Genomic DNA, 25,460 nt, shown 5'->3' on the forward strand with positions numbered 1-25,460 from the left:
CATCACACCTGTCCTAGAAGCCATCCTCAGCTTCATACCCCAGTACCTTCACTTGCCCCACACTGCACAGGAACTGCAGGAGACCAAGCAAGGCTTCTACGCTATAGCTGGATTCCTGGCCGTGTTGGGGGCAATAGACTGCACACATGTCCCAATTGTGCCCTTTGCGGATACTGCACACCACTACCGCAACAGAAAGCACACGCATTCAATCAATGTACAGGCAATAGTAGACCACGGGTAATGTTCACCAATGTCGTCGCAAACTACCCCGGCAGTGTGCACGATTCTTACATCTTCTGACATTTCATCATCAACCAGCGCTTCCAGGATGGCACATATGGAACTGGATGTTAGTGCCAAATCAACACATCACACACCTCAAAGCCACCATCACACAATGCACAACTGTGGGAATGCACACGTGACCAAACCACATACATGTCAATCAACATGCCCACCTACCAGACACGACAACACTACTCCATGGTGATCCTGGGCTACCCCTGCACACAATACAGCTATCTCATGGCACCCCAGCCACACAACAGCTGAATGTGTGCAGATGCGGAATGCCCCATGAATGGGAATGTACACAACGACAAGTGAGGCGTGGATGTGCACGACAGACATGGGTATGCAAACCACAGATATGTCCAGGCAGACTACAACTGCTGGTGATTGGAGAGTAGTGAACAGTGGACACAACCATGTCACCCCAGGCCATGGGTCAGATAGCGGAAATATTGGTTGCTGCGTCCCCCCCTGTGTGCGTGAGCATAGTGGGTTGGCCCTGAGAATGCCAGGGCTGCACATGGGTGTGGACAAAAACCCCGTGGTGCAGAGCGTGGTCCTCTCGCGGAAAGGCTAACGTCACTGACAGGGCTGTGCCTCGCAGTCCGCCACGAGGCTGACGCCGTGAGCAGCCGGGCCTGCGACCCTGTGTGCCTGCTGCAACCCCGGACGCTGATACACAGACCAGGCCTGTCCACCCCAGCGCCCCAAGGCCGCACTGCTCACCTGCCGACAACGTTGTCTGTCAAAGAGGGCCCACCATGTGCCGGGGCAAGCTCCAAGCCCCAGTCCCGCGACATCTGCACCCTCCGCAGACCATTGCTGGCACCCACGATGCTGCACATTACTCCTTTCTCATTGGCATCCTGCTCCGGCGTCCTCTTCGTAACAGTAGGTCCCAAATGTGGAACTGTGTCCTGAGTCCTGAATGGCAGTGACCCCGAGTCTGTGGCAGCAGCCACAGCACCAGACTCCCTTTGATCAGTGAGGCATAATTCCATATCGCAGGCCTGCGACACGTGGTGCCACTAACCCTGTTCAACGCAAGAATGCGACACGTGGTGCCACTAACCCTGTTCAACGCAAGCCTGTGACACGTGGTGCCACTAACTCTGTTCAATGCAAGCCTGCAACACGTGGTGCCACTAACCCTGTGCGCCGTGTGTGACCGTCAGCCTCCGGCGGAACATCGTTGGTGTCTGAGCCTATGGCCTGGGGGTTGTCATCAGCAACGGGCAGGTACGGACTTGGTGTCTGGCATGAGTCTGTGGCATTTATATCCGCCATGTTGCCAGACAAAGCTGGCATGTGCCCTGTGCATCATGCCCTGGGGGTAAACCTCCCATTCTCCCCTGTGACACTCAGTGGAAAGCCCCTATGACACATACGAGACCCTGCTCTGCCCTCATGACCCTACCCCAGTCTCCCGCAGGTCAGCGTCCTGTGGCGCTGGGCCCATGTCGGCCCCTGTGCATCCGGGGCCACTAACCCTGTGGGACTCAAGTCATTCCCCCTTGCTGTTCTGACATTGCATTTCTGTGTGCCTGATGGCTGTTGGAGTTGTTGGCAGCACCAGCTACTCCCTGAGGGCTGTCTTACACTCACCCCACACACAGCCAGCACAGGCGTCACTGGTTTAGTGGGCCTGCCAGCACATCCTGCCGAACCAAGTATTGACTCTTTTCTCCCTGCACTGTCACAGATGATCAAGGATTTGCACTCTGCCCTTGGATGATGACAGCCCTCCGAGACCCGAACACACCCGCCCAGAGGCAGTACAATGCTGCCTACATACGCACCAGTGGCATCGTTGAACGCACATTTGGCGTGTTGAAGTCACGTTTCAGGTGCCTGGAAGGAACAGGTGGAAAGCTCCTGTACAGCTCAGACATCGTGTGCAAGATGATCGTTGCATGTTGTGTGTTGCACAACATCTGTGTACGCACCAATGCCCCATGGATCCCAGTTCCAGAAGTACCGGACGATGATGGGGACGATGGGGCAGGTGGCCCACATCCCACTGCAGCTGCGGCAGGAATGACCCGTAGGAACAAAATCATTGACAATTACTTCTCATGAGCACGTGACAATGTGGCTGTCCCTGGCAATCATGGGACAGTACTAAATGTCCATAAGCACAGCATGTGTGAAGAAAACATATTTGCAGGTGAGAGTTGTACTTGTACATTGTCATGTCAGTTTCCTGCTGTGCCAGATGTAATATGCCATGTTGCGCACATTTGCGGCACCAGTTGTGTCCTGTGTTCCGTTGTGGAGGTGTTGCTGTTTGCACCGGGATGTTGTCAATGTCGAGGTGCACTTATACTTATATGCGTATTCTGCACGGTGGGTGATTCGCTCCTGCTGCTCTGATTTGTCTGCCACTGGTCCCTTTCATGCGGTGTGCCTGTCAGTTCTGTGCTTCCACGGTGCTGAGGTGTTGCAGACTTGGCTAACTTGTGCTCTTTGTCGAGTTGTGACCCTTGGGCATGGTTTCTCCACAGAAGCGTTGTTTGCATCAGGGGTTGTTTCTGCAGGTGGTTGTGTCCGAGTGTGACCTGCTCCTTTCCGGTTGTGGTCCGCACTCAGCCACCTCAGTGTCGTGCCATGTACATTGTCATGGTGATTGAACTGCAGCCATGCTACTCGTCATGTGGTGTTTCTTGCATTGTCAGTGTGGCTGACGTATATGCATGTTTGCTGTGTTTCGCACATGTGCATGTGTTGGTTGTGTGCTTGTTGATGTGTTGTGTGGGTGCCCCTTTGGGCACATGGTGTACATGGGACTGCTTGGTGTTTGTGTGTGTGCTGAAGTTTTCCAGTGGGATCAGGGACATGATCCTGAGTCATTGTGGGTGTGCAGTGTGCTCTGCTTAATTGTGCATGTGTGCCATTGGGCCCATCTCCCCCCGTCCACCCACTCCCTGGTCGGTGCACACCCTGTTGATGTGGTGTCAGGTCATGTTGGACAGTGTCTGCATTCCCGACTACTGTCACCATCTCCCGACTGGTGACTGTGGCCACCATATTCTCCATGTCATTCAGCTCCTGGTGTTCTGCTGGCCCACCTCCTCCGGGGTGCGTTGCTGTTTTCGTGTTGGCAGCAAATTCTGCTTGGTTTTGTCATTCACATCAGTCCAGGGCCTCTTGTGCTCTTCCATTGTCCTCCTCTGCCATGTGACTGCATTCACATGGTCCGAGGTGGTGTGCCATCTTTGCCTCTTTGTTGCCAATGACATGTTGGAGGTGACGTGCAGTTGGTGGTGGTGTTCTGGCTCATCCGTGGCGATAATTGGGTTTTCCTGGCGACTGTACCTAGTCTTCCTCTTCCTCTTCTCATTGGCCATCCACGGGCCCTGTATTCCTGGGTGTTCTTCTGTGGGGATTGTGGGGTTCATGTTGTCCTATGCAGTCGGACAGGGTGCATCCGTGGTACTCCGCAGTTGATGTCCTTTTTTAGTAGCATTTTCCGTATGCTGTTCTTGTGCTTTTACCCGCATTACGCGTGGGTATTGATGGCCTCTTGCTGGTTGTCACTGTTTTCTTATCGCGTATGGGCCTATCACATGTTTTTTCGCGTTGAGGTTTGTGTTTTTATTTCCGACGAGGTGGTTGTATCGCGGACATTGGCCGCGTTTTCGGCGGACTATCGCATGGTACCGCCGTGTTGTGAATTCCACTTTGACGCACGGTTATTTTCCCGCAATAGGCTGCGAGGTGTAAAGTTGCGTTGACATTTTTTGGCAATGCTTAGCCCATGTTCTTGTGATTATACCCCTATATGTTTGTGCTCTAGTCACAGGTAAGACATACTGACTTTGCAACACTTGTTTTAAAAACAACTCTATTGTTCCATTTAAACTGCAAACTGTTGAGCTTGACAAGCCCACATAACTTAATGGGACTGCAGTTTCATTATTACGGCTGGTTTGAATGGAGCTATGCAGACAGGAGTCTAATTTAGGTCAGGTAATAATAAATGTACTTGGCCAATCTTTTAATTACGCTGATCTTGTAACAATACGTGATTGTGTAAGATGGCACAACATTTTGGAAATACACTGTTGTACAATTACCTTTGATTGAAGACATTAGGCTCCGGGGAGGTGTTCAGACGGGCACAATGTGGATGAATGTTAGCGCACTCTCTTTCTCTAGTAACACATTAATTTATTGTGTGTCTCCGGTAGATGTTTTATCATGTTAATGTGTTTGACTGATTTTTCATTATTTTGTTCTACAGAGTGAAGTGCCGTGAGTGAGTAAATCCCAGAAGGCGAGCGAGCTTGCTGAATATAAGAAATGAAGTTGCTATTTTCTAAATGTCATGCATTGTAATTACCTGACATATTTTTACAAGTTATGCTTCGATTGCTCTTTTTTGAGAGAACATTCAATTTTATATTCTGTCATTTCCATTTACAAAATGCCAAAGATCACATATTTACTAAATATTACAAATCTGCAGCTTGCTATCAATCACCCACGCTCTGTTTCATGTACCAATCCATCGTTATAATTAGAAAGGTTAGAACAGGAAATGACGAGCTATATGTTCGAACTGCAGCCATTTCGTGCCAGTAATTAACACCGAGGTCTGCTCGTTGTCAACATGATTGGTGACATTATGCATATGTAATAACTAAAGACAGAGACTGTGCGTTCTACGTTTGCTCCTTTTAAATGAACCTCACAATGCACTTAGATCCCCGTTCACATACTTATTTGATCACCTTAGTAAAAATACAAATGAATGTAAATTTGACATCCTGTGTCACAGAATCGGGATTCATGGAATTTTCCAAAATCTGTATTGCACTTAAAACAGCAGCAGCAGAAACACTGGGGGTATATTCACAAGAACTGTGCTAAACATCACCAAATAATGCTGATGCAACTTTACACATCGCAGCCCATCGAAGGAAAATAATTAAATACGCGGCGGTACCATGCGATAGTCCGCCGAAAACGTGGCCAATGTCTGCGATACAACCACCCTGACGGAGATAAAAACACAAACCACAACACCAGAAACACACGGCAGGAGGGAATAAGCACAACAAAAGCCTGAAAAAGTAAGACAGACCAAACAGAAAACAACAGCCAACCACAATGGAGGCAACCCCACCAAACCCATTGGCAACAAAACATTGTACATGGCAGGCCAACTTGGACAAGATGAATGCAGCCTAAGAGCGGAGGAGGACAATGGCAGAAAACCAATACTCCAGCAATGAAGCGAAAGGCACAAACAAGCAGAAACACGCCAACAACAAGAAGGCAGCAATGCACACCGGAGGTGGGAGTCCAGCGCCACACCAGGAGCTGGATGACATGGCGTAAATGGTGTCTACCACATCAGTCCGGAGATGGTGGCAGGACTCGGGGATCTGAAATTGCACCAAACAACAGACACAACAGCAACAGGGAGAGGAACCAGCAGGGACTGGGGGACGGGGGGAGATGGGCACAATGGCACACATGCACAACTAAGCACAGCACAGCTGCAGACAAACCATGCCCAAGAGTAACAACACCAACCAGGAGCACAAGTCACACAACCTGCAAATGTCACACCACTGAACAAGTACAGAAGTGAAGACAACACCGCCTGAAAGGGAGAAGGGTGAGCCAAATCAGAGCTGAAGGGACATCTCACACACAATACAGCACACACACATAGGAAGCAGAGCACCCCAACATCCAACACAATGTGGTACAAACACCAACTTGTGCACAACCAAACACAGGACACAAGTGCACCCGCCTGTGGCCGGTAAACGGCCATACGCATCTGGCAAAGCACGAAACACACAGTCCTGATGGGGTAGCAATGCACATATGGCAGGGAGCCCGAGTGTCCGTGACACACACTTTGGCATACAAATCAAGACACAACACAGTTGGAGACAAGTGAAAGTGTGGAAACTTTATCAACAAGTGCGAGTCAGTACGGCCAAGAGAAGTGCCACGATATGCAGACAAATGCAGCAGCATGTCTGAATGAGGAACATAGGAAAGCGCCCATGTCCACCTCGGGGGAGTCCCTCACCAACACAAGTCAGTGCCAACCCGCGTTGGTTGTCCGCACCTGGAACATGAGTCCTGGCCAATGCAGCCATGTCCACTGTCGTCTCGGGACATGTGACCATCTCCACAACATGCAACCATGTGTCGGGACACGTGCAATGGCTTACATCCAGTTGTGGATGCAGGTACCTTGCCACTCGTCCATGAACGCGAGTGCAGCTGCATAGGCCAACATCTCCAATGAGTAATCGTCGTCCACCACATCTGATATATCCTCGATGTAATCCATCAGCTGACCCGGACAGATGTGCTGACTCCAACCACTGGACCAATGTGCACCAAAGCCCAATCGGGTAGTGGCTCAATGTGCTCACTGCACACAACGACTTGTGCAATCTCCCAGGTCCAGTTTCCAGTCTGCATGCCAAACATCCATGCATGCCATAAGCGGTCATCCTGGTGACACTCCTGGTCGTGGGCCAACATGGGGCGTACACACACGTCATAATCCAGGTCAGCTACCGTTACGTTGGAGAGGCAGACATCCATGGACCACTCGAATATGCACGAGCGACAATGCAACACAGGCTGCATGCAGGTGACATGCGCAAGGCAGAAGCTCAGCCGGTAACTGATCCGCAGCACTGCCAACGGCAGTGCCCCCAGTACATGCAGCAGACGTGCAGGGTACAGCTCCACATGACTGGAGTCGAGCATGTGTCCAGGATGGTCTGCCATTGCATCAGTGGCTCTGCTTGAAGCGGCACTGGCTTGCCCTGAGACAGTCCTGTGGATGAAATGGCACAGCTCGGTGCAATGAGCAGTGTCTGTGTGCAACAGGTGCAGGCCTGGGGTGGGGTGGGAGTACATGTGAAGGCCATTTCACACATGCCAACTACGACCAAGGACTACTGCATGTGGGATGTGTACATGTTGGTCTCACGTTGGGCAGTGCGTAGTGTGGGAGTCGCAACCAAATGCTATTGTATCTGTCAGGAGGTGCTGGGCACATGAAAGTTCTGCTCGGAGCTGCAGATGTGCTACCGCCTGATAATACAGACAAAGGACCTTTCATCCCTACAGTAACTTCACCAGCTGCATGGAGACTGGTCGTGGGTGTGGTGGGACGTCTGTGACCCTGGGAATCATGGACGATATGCCCAGCACGATGCACATGAGCGGACTCAGTGTGGGTCACGTTGCCACTGAGGTGCTCCTCCCTGCCACGGGCACCCACACTTGTGTGCGCTGCACGGTTGCATCACATGCACTCCCACGGGACATCATTTTAATGCCTGTCCACACATGTCCAGCACCATGCCAACAACACCGCGACGCTGGCCTTCGAAGGTGTGTGCCCACTTGGATGTAGGCCAATGGTCCGGACAGGGCAGACACAAGTGTTCAGCCCATGGCTGGCTGGGATCACGCTGCAAATAAGGCCAGGCAACAGACTCATGCATCTGCAAGACTGATACACATCACACCTGGCATGCATGTGCCAAGACCCCGAGCGTTCTTGCGCTCCTACATGTCCCCGTACCTGCGGGCCCGCCCTCCATGTACATGCTACATTGCAACATCATGTACTGTGGCCCTGGTGGTGACAAAACCCCAAAAACAGAGACACACTTACCGCACTATCTGCACCGGGCCAGGTCCGGAACACACCGTGCCCCCCCTGCCGAACCAGCACACGCAGCCTGTGCATGCAGGGGGGCAGGTGCGGAGCTACATGTCCAGGGTCACTGCCAACGCTGAGGTGACATGGCAAAGTCCGCAGAAGACAACACACTGTGATGTTGCAGAGCCCGTGCCCATCATGCTGACACAATGAACACACGGACACACTTGCTCAGATGGTGTGAATGGCTAGGGGTACGTGCGCACTGCCACATTTATTATCAGGCACACTTACCGAGTGACACCTGTATTGGATGTGTGTGGGGTGTGTGCACACCAGCCGGCAAGGGCTGCCTGGTGCAGTCAGAAATCGACAACAGTGTACATCGTAAAGAACACAACCATTCAACCATAAAGGCCCCATGATTTGTGCTGCACAGAGTTAGTAGTCCCGGATGCATAGCATCCTGCACGGGCCTGCCGCCACGGGCCGCTGACTTGCGGTGCACTGGGGCAGGGTCACAGGTGCAGAGCAGGTTCATGGGATGACAAGGGGCCTTGTCGTGGAGTGTCTTGATGGACAGTGGAAGGTGTACCCCCAGGGCAGGATGCAGAGGGCAGGCCCACGCTGATACTGTCACTATGGTGGAGATGAATGGAACAGACACATGTCGGACACCAAGTCCGGTCCAGCCAGAAGAAGATGCAGAAAACCACCAGGCCATGGGCTCTGACGCCACCAAGGTCCAACCAGATGATGCCCATGACTCATTGCGCACAGAGTTAGTGGCACCAGTGCTGTTAGGGGATGCTGCCTGCGATGAGGCGTGTCAAATGGTGTAGATTCCTCCACATCTTAACCAAAACACAGTTCCACATGTGTGACCTACTGGATCGCAGTGTAGGCCTGAGGCAGCGGTCAGCATGGGCCATTCACCGAGTGTCGCCGGCATAGGTTGGATGGCCCCACCGGCCTGCGTAGTTCAGGTTCAGTGCCACCACGGAATGTGGACTTGCGATGAACAGGGTTGATGGCACCAGGTCAGTTGTTGATAGTGTTTGGTCACCTCTGTGACTGTGACCTGGCTTTCATCCAGACTGAGCCGCATCTTCCTCTTACTCCTCTCCGTGCGACCACTGGTGTGGACTCTGCCATTTGTGATTCGCGACTAGGTTCTGGATGTGGGACCTACTGGTCCGCAGGGTAGTCCTGGTCCCTCATCCACGTGTTGCCAGCTGGCGTTGAACAGGGTTGGTGGCACCAGGTGTCGCCGGCTGGCGTTGAACAGGGTTAGTGGCACCACGTGTCGCAAGATGCCCATATGGAACTATGCCTCACTGATCGAGGGGGTCTGGTGCTGTGGCCGCTGCCCCGGCTTTGGGGTCACTGCCTTTTCGGACTCAGGACACAGTTTTACATATGGGACCTACTAGGCCGAAGAGGACGCCAGTGTAGTAGTGAATTAGGAAGGAGTAATGTGGGCCAGCATTGGGGGCCAGCGATGGTCTGCGGAGGCTGCAGGGGTCATGCAAATGGTGCTTGGAGCTTGCATGTGGTGGGCCCTCCTTGACACACGCCTGTGTCAGCAGGTGATCAGTGTGGCCTGGCTGTGCAGGGGCAGGCCTGATGGGTTTGGGGTCCAGCGGGCCGGGGCACGGTAGGCGCACAGGATCGCAGGCAACTCTGCTCACGAGGACGGTGTCGCCCTCGTGGCGTGGTGAGAGGCGTCACCCTGGCAGAAACGTTGGGCTTTCCGGAAGAGGACCACGCCCAGGGCTACGTGCTTTTTATTCACACCCCTACACTGGTCTGGCGTACGCCGGGCCATCCCACTCCGCTCACGTAACAGGCAATATTTCCGCGAACTCCCCCACTGGCCAGGTGATCATGCCGTTGATGGCTCATGTTCACGGCTTGCCCAGGTTACCATTGTGAGTTGTTCTGTCGTGTCTGGTGGGTGGACATGTTGTTTTGCATGTTGGTTTTGATTTTGTGACGTGTGCATTGCCAGGTTGTGGAGTTGAGGTGAGTTGGGTGTTCATTTGGAACTTGCAAAGGGGCTATGCATTTCCCTTAGTGCCATCCTGGGAACGCTGGCTCCTGATGGACTGTCGGAGGATGGAGGAATCATGCAACTGGCTGGGTATTTGGAGGCAAGATTGGTGGAGGTTCCACGGTGTTTGGTTGTTGCCTACACATTGATGTGAGACGTGTGCTTTCTGTTGCGGTGTGCTGTGTCAGCAGGAGGCACAGGTATGACATGTGTGCTCTGGATTGCCCCCAACATGTGTGTGCATCCATCTATGGCGTATGGTCCTTGCTTGGTGTCCAGCAGATTCTGCGCATTGTGTTGGACGTATAGGGACTCGGGTACCAGGCTGATGGTGATGTCCAGGACAGGTGTGAGGAACATGGATGTGGCTGGCTCTGTGACTCCTCTGACTATGGGGGTGTTGGTTGGGGGGGAGGTACCAGGGGCCAACAGGTGCCACACAGCCAGCAGCTTTGTGTGGGGTGGGATGTTGGTTGTCCGCTGTGTTGGTGCGGTTGGCCTGTTGGGCGATGTTGGTCAGGATGCGTACGATGGTTGTCCCTTTGAATCTGTAGTGGGCAATGACATTGTCAGGTGTTGGGTCTGTGTGGCTGGTGCGTTTCTTGGGGGTCCGCTGTCTTTGTCTGCGCTGCCTCTGTGGTGGTCCGGGGGGGTTCCGGGTGGGTGTTGGGGTCCTGGTGTGGCGGTGGGTGTTGTGGCCCTCTTGGGTGTCTGGGCTGCATGACCAGTGGCTCCATGGCATCTGTTGCCCTTCCAATGTGGCTGTGGGCTGTGCTCCCTTGTGTGGTGCAGGCTGTGGTCCAGTCAGAGCAGGTCGTTGTGAATGTGGTGGAGTGGTGTTCTCGCGGGTTTGAGAACGGGAACGCCTACTCTGCATCTCATTAGCGATAGTTGCGAGGGTCTTCTGTGGCGATGTTTTTTGCAGCTGCTATCGTGGGTAAACTGGTGCTGTGGGCTGTTAACACCAGCTTGTGAATGGGGCGATAAATTTATCGCAACTTTGGTTGTGATGAAGTGCAGTTAACTCGGTGATAGCTCCTTGTGAATATCCCCTTAAATGTGCAGCAGACTTTCCACTACTGTCAATATGCTCCCACAAACACACACTTTTGCCACTATTCAAAAATAATTAGTGGAGGTTCCAGCTGGGGAAGGGAAGAGGACGTCCTCATACTTAACAGGATTGTAGTGAAGAGGAAAAAACATTTAAAGTTATGTTAACAGATGCTGGTCTTGTACGTATTTAGTGTGTTTTCACATTCTTTTCGTATTTCCACATGATTACATTTTGCCCGATTTCAAGACCTCTGGCAATCTACAATGATAGTTATTTCCAAGAGCACTCCAGGGATTCTTTGAGAATTCTCCAAACTGTGGCGACCTATTCCTAGTGTGATGTAAACCTCCTGCAGTAGATGTCAGACTTTTGACAGACCTGCTTTGTGAATCTGGCCTCTAGTGTCGAGGATAGTCTCAAACAGCAACATCAATCATTCCTCCCACAGTAATGTAATACAAACCCCCACATTTTCTAAATGATTAAATCTATCCCATCCTCTGGAAGATGTAGTTCGAGGTTCTGTAACCTGGATGGTGTAATCGTCCATGTAAGTCAGCTGTTCATGTTTAGGAATTTGAATTTCTTTTAAATCATTTTCTTGACATAAATATTCTTCTTGCATCGTTAAAGCTATGCCCATCAAAGTCCTTTCCTAAGGTATTCTTCTGCCTTTAACCAACAACTTCTTCTTCTCAGTCTGTCTCCCTTCCACATCTCACATCTGAAACAGCCGTTCTCTGACTCCATGAGGAAACCCTAAGTCCACAGAAGAATCAGCTCAGGGCAGAAACTCCAGAGGTTGATTTTCAGGCAAACATTTTGTTTTAATCTTCTTCCTTACCCATTCAGGATACTAAGGATCACTGCCTCTACCAACTCCAGAAATAGCACTGCCGTGTTTGATAATCTGAGATTCAGACTCATCTGCTATAGTGAAACCTCTATCACCAAACCAATAAGTCCATACCGGAAGCTGCATAACAATAACATCACCTCCAAAGACATTTGATGTCAACAAGGTTCACATGTCTGTTTCCTCGTCAGCAACTTAAATAGCTTTCAGGAAGAAGCTGCTAAATGCTGCTCACAGCTGGAGCTGTTATGATCTTCTTTCACTAATACAGATGTCATAGACTATATCACTATTGGATTGACTATGTATCTGACTTAACAACCTAATTTTGAGTACACTAATACCTCATGGAAACTACTTGACAGCATGAAATTGTTCAGATTTCAAACGCCAGCAGAGACTCCATTGTTTTTCAGCTGAAAACTGGGAATGTAATCACAGCCCTTTCTTTGACTGTCATGACTAGAAGCAAATTATACTCAAGAACAGATGTCTACTTCCAGAGATCAAGTCTGTCCTAGAAAAACTCAAGATTTCTCAGACCTTTACAAAGCGCAATCTTAAAGGAGCACAAACTACTTTGTCGAAATCTGCGTTTTAATGAGCATACCAGTGCAGGGGTCACCCTTCTCTGGCCACGGGTCCGTAGACCAACAAAATAGAGATTGGCACTGAAGCTGGAATTCAAATAACAAGTTTATTAATCACTCATGAGTGGGACTACGTCCACACAGCACTCTCAAGTGCTGCCTGAGGTAGTACTTTGAAGTCACAGAACACAGGCCTTATTTACAGCTTTTTCTGCACTGGTAAGCATGAGGATACAAATAGAAGGTATAGGCCTACACAGGAATAGTTACCGACAAAGATGGGAGATTAATTAGTCAGCAAAGTGGGAGGGGGAACAGAACTGTTTACAACAGCAGACAATGATTGACATTTGAGTCTGAGACCAGGTGTTCTGGCAGCTACAAACTCTTAGCATGCACATTGCTTTTAGCTGAGTCAGGAAGTCAACTAAAATAGACAGCACAGACAGGGAAAAAGATGAGCAGCAGAGGATGGGGGAATTACAAAGCCAACAAAATGGATGCCACAACCAAGATGGCTTCAGCTTATGCAAACGGAAATTATTTCAGATTTCCACAGACGACCCTTTTAGCATATGCTGAAGACATCTTCCTATGTTTTCCAAAGAATACGAAAACATCATTAACATCATTCTGCATCATTTCACTAATTTCTTGATCTATTGCTCGGCAGGCATTTACATTTTTGACATTTTGTTTAGACAGTATACAAGAGGTACAAGTGGAAACACATAAGGAACAAAGCATTGGGTCACATTGAATACATAGGCAACAAGTGAAAAGAATCGCACAAATTATACATAGGGCTCATAAAAGTTTCCAGCCCCATACAGTAAACATGTTCCATAGCCATCCAGTCAAAGTCCATGTTCCAGAATCCTGATGGATTTCAGTGGCTATTTTGTGCATCTTGGAAATTGCATCAAAAACAGAAGGGGTGTGGTCAGGGATATAGACGCAGCAGCTGCTCCAGATGATGCGACATGCTCCACCACGGTCTGCCAAGATGACATCAAGGACCATCCTATTTTGGAGCGTCACAATTCTCGCAATTTGTATTTCATCTGTGATATTTCCAAGCGCCATTGCCGTCTGATTCGTTACGGCCTCCACAACTTGTGTCAAGCACCTGATCTTTCGACTGTTTAAGGCCGCACCAACAAAGAAGAATAGTCCCAAATTAAAGTCAATATACTGCTGTAGTGCAGTATCAGTTTGATCCACCTCATCATTATTTATTGTCCTCTTGAATCGGCACTTAGAAATGTCATTATACAGTTTATAGTCTTTATGGTAGGATGCAGGTGCCAAAAACATAGGTGGAAGCAAAAAGGACACATAGCAGATGCCGGACCAACAAATAGGTAATAATCTTTACTTCCGCAATTGAAATAAGTACTGTGTGAGGACAAAAAACTGCTATTGTTCATTCCAGTAATATTTAACACTAAAGTACAGTCACTTTTTCCCACAGGGATACTGCCAATACTGCTCACACAGAGATCTGCTCGAGCTCTAGTAACAGCAATAACAGAAGGTCCAGTACCCTTGTTGCTTCGAGTGTTGGGGAAAACATAGTGTGTGGAGGAATTTCCTCGACGATACTCCTCCATTTCCCATACAGTTCCTTTAGCTTGTGGAGCTCCTTCCTCATCAGGATAGCAGACTTTGTTCAACTGCGCGTTAAGTCTTCCTACATCAAAGTAAGTAATATTAGTGATATGAGAAGCCCACAATAGTGCAAACCAGGCTCTGCAGGAGCCGTTATGGGAAAACGGCAAAGGAATAAAAGGCGTTCCTCCCTTTTTCTGATGAGCTGGCATCATTCCACATACCCAGCAGTTGGTAATGTTCGTAGCATCGTGTGTATGATGCAACAACTGAATGAAAGTGTTTTTGAGGTAGGACATTCGGTGCTTCTGCTCGTGATAAGGAAGAGTAAAGTAGTGGTATTCAATAGGGACAGGAGTAGTAGCAGTCAAAAGATTTTGAGCAGGAGCTACCTCCTCTACAACCCATGTTATTATGGCAACAATAACAATAGTCAAAGTAAGTCCAGTAACAATTATTGTTCTCTTGTTACAAACTCTTGCAGCAGTTGGCTTCTTCTCCATAGGCATATTCATTTAATCGACAAACAACAAAACAGATCGTGCCCTAAGGTCCTGGGCAGGCGTTGGTTTCTTCACTAACATTGAGACGAATAGTCACTTAAAGGATACCCCCCTTTGAAGTTAGTCTTTAACCACCCAGGATAATGGCTCAAACAGTCTTTTTCAGCAACGAAGTGTCTTTCTTCCTGGGTCGCAGCTAGGCCTGGGCAGTAAATTCTATTCCGCTTGCGGAATTTGGGTAATTTCGCGTTCCGTGGAGAACACGGAATTGCCCAAAGTTCTGCGTTCCGTGGCTTTGCGGAATTTTTTGCTTGTTTGCATTCTCGAAATGCTTGTTCGCAAGATATTACCCCCGAGCACGCAAACAGTGCTCGCGAACAGGAAAAAAGCATCGCGAGCAAGGAATTCCGCATGGTCGTGGAATTTCTGCGTGCTCACGGAGGTTTTTTACCGTTTCGCAGAGCTGTGTGTAGCGCGACTACGCAGATTCCGCCCAGCCCTAGTGGCAGCTGATATCGAGATGTACCAGGTATCGTGTGGTCCAGGAAGACTTCCTCAGATCCTTCAGGTGACGTGGCTTGTCCTTTCTCGGTGACTAGGATACAGCGGTGATCTGCCAACGCAGCTGGGCTCACTAGGTCTTGCAACACTTTTCTGCAGTGTGTCGCATGGACCCAGTTTTTCCAGTTCATCACTTGAACTGCAGTTCTGGTGGCCAGCAGCACCTGCTCAGGGCCTCGCCATCTCGGTGCTAGGGGGCTGGTCCTCTGGAATGACTTTACGACCACAAAGTCACCAGGCCGTAAACAATGGCCCTCAACTTACGACCTGTCTGGAAGAGTCACCCGAACCTGTTGATAAATAGAAGACAAACTACCAGTCAACTGAGACAAATAGTCATTCATCAATACATAGGGTACATCATGTATAGGGCGTGGCTTAGAAATCCCCCAAATATTAATTGGCCTTCCAAAAACCACCTCATATGGTGTGAGGCCAGATCGTGTATGTGGTATCGATCTAATGGATAGCAATGCTAAGGGCAATGCATTAGACCATTTCAAAGATGTGGAAGCCTGTATCTTAGCCAATTTCAATTTCAGAGTGGAGTTGTAACGTTCCACTAGTCCTGCTGATTGTGGGTGAAAAGCAGCATGAAGCTTCTGCTTGATTCCCAACCCTTTCATGAGATGCTCAACAACTTGCCCAATAAAATGGGGTCCGTTGTCACTCCACAAAACTCGACAAATGCCGAATCGGGGAAAAAACTCCTTTAGGACCATTTTTGCTCTTTTGTAGCGTATGCCTCCACCCATTTACTAAAGGCTCAAACCACTACTAAGACATACTTTAGGTTGTTACAATGCTAAAACTGTATGTAGTCCATTTGCAGGACCTCAAAAGGTGCAGTAGGTATTGCAAACCCTCCTGTTGGAGTTTGTGTTCCCTTTCCAGGATTATACTGGAGACAGATCAGACAGGACTGGACTATTTTCTTAGCCATACCGACAATCTCTGGATGATCCGAAACTTACATAAGTTGCTTTGCTATTGAGGATGCTCCAACATGTGCCGGCCCATGTGCCATGTGAATCATAGGGTATAAATAGGCTGTGGGTAACTTCCATTTGGTCATTTCTTTATTCCTCCAACAGCCCTCATTATCCAATGCTCCCTCCTTGGACCATTGGTCTAATTCATCAACAGAGGCAGATTGTTGCATGTCCAGCACCTCTTGCCTGGCATCATGCCAACGTTCAGACTGTGATTTAACTACATACATAGATGTGGTACTTCGCTGCATTGCAGTCTCTTGAGCTGTGTAATCCGCAAAGGCATTGCCTGCTCCTATTTTATCGGTCACGTTCTTGTGTACGCTACATTTAACAATTGCCACTTTTATTACAGTAGATCAAGGCAGTAAGGAGATTATGTACTAATTCCCCATGCACTATTTGTGTCCCATGTGAAGTGAGAAAGCCTCTTTCTTTCCAAAGCTGCCCGAAGTTATGAGCCACGCCGAAGGTGTATTGGCTATCAGTGTAAATGTTAACAAGCAAATCTGTACTAAGTTCACATGCTCTTGTCAGTGCTATCAACTCAGCTGCTTGAGCTGACTTCTGTGGGATGCGAGCTGTCTCAACTACTGTCTGACGTTTTGTAATTGTATAAGCAGCAGATGTCATGCCATCAGGCAACTTCAAGCAGAACCCATCAACACACAATTGCCCATCAACACTAGAAAGAGGTGTATCTTGTAGGTCAACACGACCCTTTGTGTGTTCTTCAGTAAGGGATATACAGTCATGTAACTCTTGTGACTGAGACTGGGTAGCTGGAAGTGGCAATAATGTAGCAGGATTCATATCCTGTCAAGCGGGCACTAGTTAGAAACTGTGTCTTTGTTTGATTTAGCAAGGTATCGACTGAATGAGGTACTAACACAAGCAATCTATGTGACAAGACTATTTGCTCACTCAGATGTATGGACACAGCCGCTGCCACCACCGCTCGAAAACAACCAGGCAGCGTGCGGGCAACTGGATCAAGGACAGCTGAGAAATATGCACAAGGACATTGTTTATCACCATGTGTCTGTGTTAAAACCGAGAGGGCCCAACCTTCCCTCTCGTGTACGTAGAGTGTGAAAGTCTTAGTGTAGCCTGGAGTTCCTAATACTGGTGCAGAACAAAGAGCTTGACGTAGCTGTTGGAAAGCATTCTGGCATTCAGTAGTCCATGGGAGAGGCATCGGAGTGTCAAAAGGGTCAACAAGGGTTTAATAATGTACGAAAAGCTAGGGATCCACTGCCTACAGAAGGAAGTAAGGCCAATCAATGCACGGACGCCCTTCTGAGTATAGGGCACAGGAGTATCTAAAATGGTCTGAATGCAATCTGGTGTGAGTGCACGTCCCTCCTTAGACAGGAGGTGACCTAAATAGGTAACCTGCTATCTACAAAATTGCAATTTCTTCCGAGAGACTTTGTGATGATAAGAGGCAAGAAATTATAACAATGACAGTGTCCCTTCTTTACACTGTTCAGGGGTATCGGCAGCCAGCAAGATGTCATCGACATATTGAATAAGAGCCACCCCTTTTGGCACAGGAAAGGAATCAAGCTGCCTTTCCAATGCTTGACTATAAATGCTAGGACTTTCTGTATACCCTTGTGGAGCTCTACAGAATCTGAATGATCTATTATTCAAAGTGAAGCCGAACAAATAACGGCTGTCAGGATAAATAGGTATTAAGAAGAATGCATTTTCAAATCAATGACACTAAATGTAGTGGCAGTAGAAGGAACCATAGTAAGTAGTGTCGTAATGTCAGAGACTACCGGGTATTGGGGACTACAATTTTTTTAACCTCTCGTAAATCAATAAGGAATCTGTAAATCTTAGTATCAGTGTCTTTTTTCAAAATAGAAAGGATAGGGCTATTTCAAATGTTATATGGGACTTCTTCCACAACCCCCACCTTGATCAAAACCTGACCAATGTGCGTCAATGCTTCTTCGCCTTCCTGAGATATTTTATATTGGGGCAGTCGAGGCAATGAAGCACCTTCCTTCACTTGAATATGCACTGGTGGAATAACCATTTGTCCCACATCGGTATCTGATGTAGCCCACAAAGTACTAGGCAACGATGCCAGAGCAATATCTTCTTTAATGAGACAAGACCTCTCAACCATTGGATTGTTATCATTTAAGATAACTCCCACACCTTCTGGAGAACAACGTATTATAGCACGAAAATATTTGAGCATATCGATACCCACAATATTATCCCGCGTGGTAGGGGAGAGCAAAAATGGACATGCTGCAGTGAATGTATCAAGACTGAATGCAAGTGGTTGTGACAATGGGCTAGATGTAAGTGTCCCATCGAATCCTATCGATGTTATCATTGCGCCAGATAGGGGAGCACTAGGAACCAATTTTTTAGACAGAGCACTATGAGTAGCTCCTGTATCAACCAGAAACCGATCAGTAGAGCCCAAGACATTTGCATCAACATTAGAACCTTTCTGATCTACTGAACCCCTCAACCGGTTCCTTACCCCATCCCAGGCATTCCTATGCATAATCAGAATACCCAAGACCATCAGCCAAATAATCAGACATTTAATATTGATTTCGTCTATCAAAGGTATTAAAATAATTTGGTCCATGTTCAACTGCCTCAAATCTAGTACGAGTTCCTATTCCTCCCCTTTGTCCTTAATTCCCTGGGCATCCCCTCATACTTCCTCTACCCCGTTGATACTGCTGACCTCGCGAAAGGGGGCCCTCAGAACGCCAATGTCCAATCTCTTTACAATAAGCACACTGGTCAGAAGACAAAGTTGATTGAGAGAAAGGGGTACACCAGGGGTATATACTACACGTCCGCCTCTACCACCACCTCTCAATCTGGGACCATATACTTGAGCCAACATAACTTTCGTTTTTAACTCCTTTACCCTCTTATCTTCTTTGCCTTTTGCTTCCAATTCCTGATGCTCATAATACTGGGCCATAGTCAAAAGGGAGACTGGGGAAGACGTAGTCCACGAACTCTCGCTGGCCTTTAGGCAACTAGCTATTTCTGGCAACATGTTAGCGACAAATTTGTCTACGAACAGATGCTTACCCGTGTCATCTGTCAATGACTGCCCACTAAAGTCATGGAATGTCTCTTCAAATCGTGTAAAGAAATCAGAAACTGCCTCATCCACTTTCTGTTTACAAGATGCTAACGTTGTCCAATCTATTTTCTTAGGGGGTATAAGAGATTTCAACTTAGTCACAATAGCTTTGGGAAGATCTAATATCTTCTATTGTGGTTTCTGCGCAGGCTCTCTAGCCGCATCTATTTCTTCTAAATGCACCCAAGTATCACCACATGCTACACTATCATCTATTTTCTGAATTGTTCTCCACATATCAGGTGGCAAAATAAGTTAAAAAAACATATCGATATCTGGCAAGGTCATAGTGCAGGAGCTAATGGCTCCTTCCACTTCCTCATAGAAAGCGGCCAGATTTTTCCGCGGGTCAGGCAAAGCAGCTTTAAGAGGCATAACATCTGCTCTACTCCAAGGAGTATAGACCCAATTATAGACAAAATATCCCTTTGCATCATCTGAATCTTTATCGGCACTTGTTCCCGCACCCTTCAGCGGAACATACAAAGGCGTAGCTTCACACATTGGTTTCACAGTAACCACAGTATCACTAGGGTTATTGTCTGTCCCCAAAACTTCTTCTTTTTGTACTGGGGTCTGAACTGCTTGTGCAGTTTTAACTTTACTAGCTGATTTTTGCTCTGCTTTTAAACATAGTGTATCATGTCTTAATTTAACTACTCGCCTAATTAGATCAGGTATATTTGACAAAAGGAAAGTTCCATCATTTCATTGTTTATAATCAGAATTAGTATTATTGGGCTCTAAGTTTTTAGAAACGTTTCTAAAACCAAGTATTACCTCCCAGGTAAACTTCTCTGAAAAATATAATTGCTCTAAATCCTTCCACTGCTGAACCAGCGCTACAAGGTCTGAAGCAGAAGTAGTCCCATGAGCTTCTTTGCTAGCAGTGGATCTGATAGTGGCTTTTTCGCCAACAGTCAAAGTCGAGCGAGTCAGCCGCACATCTTGCTTATCTAAGTCTTTATCGTCTGACGAAAGATGTTCTTCTTCAGAAAGATCATTCTCGGGGGCAGAGGGAAACCTATAATGGGGCGTAGGTCGATCTAATAAGATAGAATCATCCTAAGGTTTATTAACTATGGGATAAATGGGTTCCCAATAGGGTACTGGCCAGTTACCTTTAAACAACGGTCCCTTTCCTCTTTTTCTTTTATTACCTTCATCTCTTTATTTTTTACTTCTTACGCTTTTTGATATATTGTTTTTCGCTGTTCTTTTTCTGCTATTGCTTCTTCTTTCCTCACTCTCTCTTGCACTTCTTTCTCCCACATTCGTACACAATTTATTTATTTTACTGATTTGTAGAGCGCATGGCTGCCCGTGAGCGTCCCAGCGCTAATGACAAGAACCTGCTGAGGGAGGCCCTCATGGAAATAGCCAAGTTTTAAGTGCTCTGCGGAATGAAAGAAGATTGGGTTGAGCTCTAAAGTTAGGGGGGAGAGTGTTCCATAATTTGGACGCATTATACGAGAACATTCGACCACCCGAGCGGGTTTTCTTAATTCTAGGTACAGAAGCTAGATTGCAGTTGGAGGATCGAAGCGTTCTAGTAGTGGTGTGAGGTGAGATGAAGTTTTGGAGTATAGGGGGGGCCTTGCCATGTAAAATTTTGTGAGTGGTACAGAGAGCCTTAAATTGTATTCTTTCCTTGATGGGAAGCCAGTGTAAGGCATTCAAGGATGGTTTGGCTGAGCAGCGCCGAATGGGTTCCTGTGAGGATGCGAGCTGCGGCGTTTTGTATTGTCTGAAGTTTAGACAGTACTTTTTTGGGGGCGCCCAAATACAGGGCATTCCCATAGTCCAGGCGGGACAGTACAAGACCGTGAACAAGGAGTTTACAGGACTGTGCCGGGAGTAGGGGTAGAATTTTCCTGGCTGATTTTAGGAGGCCGTAACAAGTACCAGCCGTTTTCCTTGCCTGGGCTGAGAAGTTGAGGCCTTCGTCTAGCCATATCCCCAGGCTCTTAATTTCTTGTTTAGGAACAGGGGGGGGACCCATGGTTGGGGGCCATAAGGATGCGGGGTGATAAAGAGATCTGTTACCTAGAATCATTATCTCTGTTTTGTCGTTATTTAGTTTGAGATGGGAAGTATTCATCCACTTTGTTATTTCAATAAGGCAGGTTTGGAGGTTGGAGAGGGAATGGTTTTGCTGGCTTAAGGATACCACCAGCTGAGTGTCGTCGGTGTAGGTCAAGAGCTTAATTCCAAAGGGAATGACGACTTTCTCAAGGGGGGACATATAGACATTAAAAAGGGTCGGGCTCAAAGATGAGCCCTGAGGGACCCCGCAGCTGATGGCCGTGGGTCTGGATGTGAAGGTGCCATCGGCCACCTGGAAGGATCTGCTCTCGAGGAAGGATTTTAGCCAGGCCAAGGCCGTACCTGCGATACCAAGGTTACTGAGCCTTTGGATCAGCGTTGAGTGGTTGACGGTGTCGAAGGCAGCACTGAGGTCCAGAAGGATCACTGCCACTGATCCTCCTGAGTCCATGATTTTCCTTGCCTCTTCGACTACCGCCAAAATTGCAGTTTCTGTGCTCTGGCCTGGCCTGAATCCTGTTTGAGAGGGTTGCAGTAGTCCATTAGTTTCGAGATGGTGGGAGAGGCTGAGATTGACATGCTTCTCGGCTATTTTACTAATGCCTGGGAGCAGGGAGATCGGTCTGTAGTTACCCAGTTCCAGCGGGTCAAGATGAGGTTTTTTGAGCAGTGCTTTAACCATTGCTCTTTTCCAGCTAGGAGGGACGATGCCGAGGGTGAGTGAGCTGTTAATTAGTTTAGTCAGATGGGGTAGAATGGTAGGTCCGACTAGTTTCAGGGTGTTGAGTGGAGCAGGGTCAGTGGGGCTACCACTTTTGATGGAATTGAGTATAAGAAGAGTGGTGTCAGTTGTCAAAGGAGTGATGTCTGACAGCAAAACAGTGGTTGCTATTTGTGGGTGAGGGGGTTGATCAGCGTCAGGGGGGGCTGAGTAGGCGTCCGGAGAAGTAGGGGGAAGGGATTTAATAATGTTGGAGATTTTTGAGTTGAAGAATTCTGCGAGTTCATTGCAGCGAGTGGTTGAGGGCTCTACCAAAGGTGGAGGCTCCGGCACTTTGAGGAGTTTCTTGGCTATTTGAAACGTTTCTCGTGATGAGTTGGTAGATGATCTTATTTTCTCCTCAAAGTAATTGACTTGGGCGGCTTTAAGTGCTTTTTTGTAGGTAAGGAGGGTTATTTTGTATTCAGTTTTTTTTGTGGGATCAAAGTTTTTTCTCCAGTCTCTTTCTGATCTCTTGCAGGTTTTTTTTAGAAGCCGTAATTCACTCGTGAACCAGGGGGAGGTGGCTTTGTTCCGTGAGTTACTAGAGATTTTTTTCGGGAGAGTTTTGTCCAAGGTATCGTTTATCCAAGCTGCGAATTGTGCGTCAGCGCAAATAGGGTTAGCATCAAGTTCCGGGGGGGAGCTCTCTAGATGGTGTTTCCAGGTTTCTACATCTAGTTTGGACCAGGGACGAGAAGGTTTGCTAGGAGGGGCAGTAGAATGTGAGGTACGGATTAGCTGCCAGTTAATTGGGACTAAAAAATCGTCAGTCCAGGGTACTGGAATGGGATCGAGGACAGTGAGATCGGTGATGTTGGTAAATACCGGATCTAACAAATGTCCCTTTGTGTGAGTGGAAAGATGGCCTAGTAACTTTAGTTGTAGAGTTTCGAGATCTGCTATCAGGTCGGCAGTTGGTTTGGCTTCCTTATTATCGAAGTGGATGTTCAGATCACCCAGAATCAGGCATGTAGGGTTGGTCGCTGCCAGTGTGTAAGTATGCTCCATAAGGGATATCTTGTCGACTTTTTCTCATGAATAAACACTGCTCTACAGATTGAATCTTTTTAAAGACAAATGACCCATTCACTGGCCATTGTAGATCAGGATCCTTTTTTGTCTATTTGTTCCACAGTGTACTATACATTTTGGAAGAAATACTGTATTTAATAAACATGTGTCTATTAGGTGTCCCCACTGGGGAGCCGGCTGACTTCATTCTAAATCCCTTTTGGTACCACCAAGACAGCAACACAGCCTACGGAGTGTGCTGGAAACAGGCATGCTTCCAAGTTTTTGTAAAATATTACTATTCCAAAATATTCAAAAGTGGAGAAAAATCTCCACATTACCTGCCTTTATCTTTTGCAAAAAATAAATCAAACAAACAAAACCAGAATCTTGGCCAAGCAAACAAGAGTGCTGCTTCAGCGACCTTACCAAACGAGTCTCCAACCTCCAACTGCCAATCTCTTGGTCGAGCTAATGGTCACTGCATAAATATCGCCAAAGGATACCTCAGTGGGGATCGGCCAACAACTGGAGGGTCAAATCGAGAAAACCGGAAAAATCACTTCGGCTGCAAAGACAAGGGTCTCCTAATGCAGGACGTCTCCTCAGGAATATTCCACTATTCCGTCAAGACCACTCCTTTGGACGGTCGCATCCTCAATGAGACCCGACGTGTCGGCCCCCAACTGTGGAAATGTGCTTTTTAATGAGTACACCGGTGCAGGGGTCACCCTTCTCTGTCCACGGGTCCGTAGACCAACAAAATAGAGATTGGCACTGAAGCTGGAATTCAAATAACAAGTTTTTTAATCACTCATGAGTGGGACTACGTCCACACAGCACTCTCAAGTGCTGCCTGAGGTAGTACATTGAAGTCACAGAACACAGGCCTTAATTACAGCTTTTTCTGCACTGGTAAGCATGTGTATACAAATAGAAGGTACAGGCCTACACAGGAATAGTTACCGACAAACATGGGCAGATGGGAGATCACTTAGTCAGCAAAGTGGGAGGGGGAACACAACTGTTTACAACAGCAGAAAATAATTGACAGTTGAGTCTAAGACCAGGTGTTCTGGCAGCTTCAAACTCTTAGCATGCACATTGCTTTTAGCTGAATCAGGAAGTCAACTAAAATAGACAGCACAGGCAGGGAAAAAGACGAGCAGCAGAGGATGGGAGAATTACAAAGCCTACAAAATGGATGCCACAACCAAGATGGCTTCAGCTTATGCTAACGGAAATTATTTTAGATTTCCACAACTTCACACCGCTGAGGTAGACAAATGGAAAAAACCCTTTTACAAGCAATTCATTTGTGTTAATCATTTCGGGTGCAGTCATGCACCCTAACATTTGAAATATTTACCAACAAAGTGTTTCAAGACCAATAGGATATGTTTGCAATCATCTGCCTTGATGACATACCAGCATATTTTTTGTATGGAGAATACCTTATCCATGCTTGCATTGTATAGCAGATACTGCGATACCACCTTTACAATGTTATAAAAGGGGTTCTTCCACCAAGACCAGAACGAGTCCCAAGGATTCAATATTTAAGACAGTGGCATTATCATGACTTCATAGATATTACAAACAATCCTCGAAACGCTATATCAGTCATGATCGTAGGGGTACAATGTATCCATGGCTTGAGCAATATTTGGCACTATTATACACCACAGTCTTCTGCCTTTACTGTGTCCCTCAGACTATGAACCCGTCAGGTAGTTTCACTGGACATCTAACTAAGGCTTTTCAATTACCGATGAGTAAAATCGGACTAGCTCCTATTTTGGCTCGTCCAGATCAGTCCGCACTTTTTTATACTGGAAGCAGAAGCACTTTATATGGCAGTAGATTCTGTAAATCAGGCCAGGGACGTCGTGTAGTACATGTATTCCAAACTCAAACTCCTACAGAGACTAGGCTAATTGCAAGTGAAACTTTGATTTGCACTTACCAATAGTTTCTTTCATGAGTACAAAATTACATTTTCAATTCATAAGAGTCATTTTGCTCTCCTAACAAGATTAATGCACACATATGTGTCAGTGTGAGAAAATCTTCTCCCGGGGTAGGTGAATGAGTGTCCCAGGGCAGTAATTTCCTGGCAGTTTTTGAAAACCCACAAACATATAGGTGTGTGGGTCCCTACCTGTTTCAAGCTAGCCTGGCTCATGTGGGGTGATGCCCTGAAACTGGTCCCAGGATGCTTGTTTCCAGTCCAGGGAGGACCTGGCCTGATAGTTCAGGCTGGACCATTCTCATGGTGAACAGGGTTGAGGTTGATTTGCATAATGTTGGGTCTAAACTGAAATGACATG

At 47.5% G+C, this 25,460-nt stretch overlaps 1 protein-coding gene across 1 annotated transcript in view; it reads right to left on the reverse strand.

Moving 5' to 3' along the window:
• TMEM232 (transmembrane protein 232) overlaps positions 1 to 25,460 on the reverse strand; it is a 684,788-nt gene that overhangs the window by 355,675 nt on the left and 303,653 nt on the right. The gene's annotated exons all lie outside the window — the stretch shown is intronic.

This window comes from Triturus cristatus, chromosome 2_1, assembly GCF_964204655.1.
Source record: "Triturus cristatus chromosome 2_1, aTriCri1.1, whole genome shotgun sequence".
In the NCBI taxonomy this organism is placed as follows: Eukaryota; Metazoa; Chordata; class Amphibia; order Caudata; family Salamandridae; genus Triturus; species Triturus cristatus.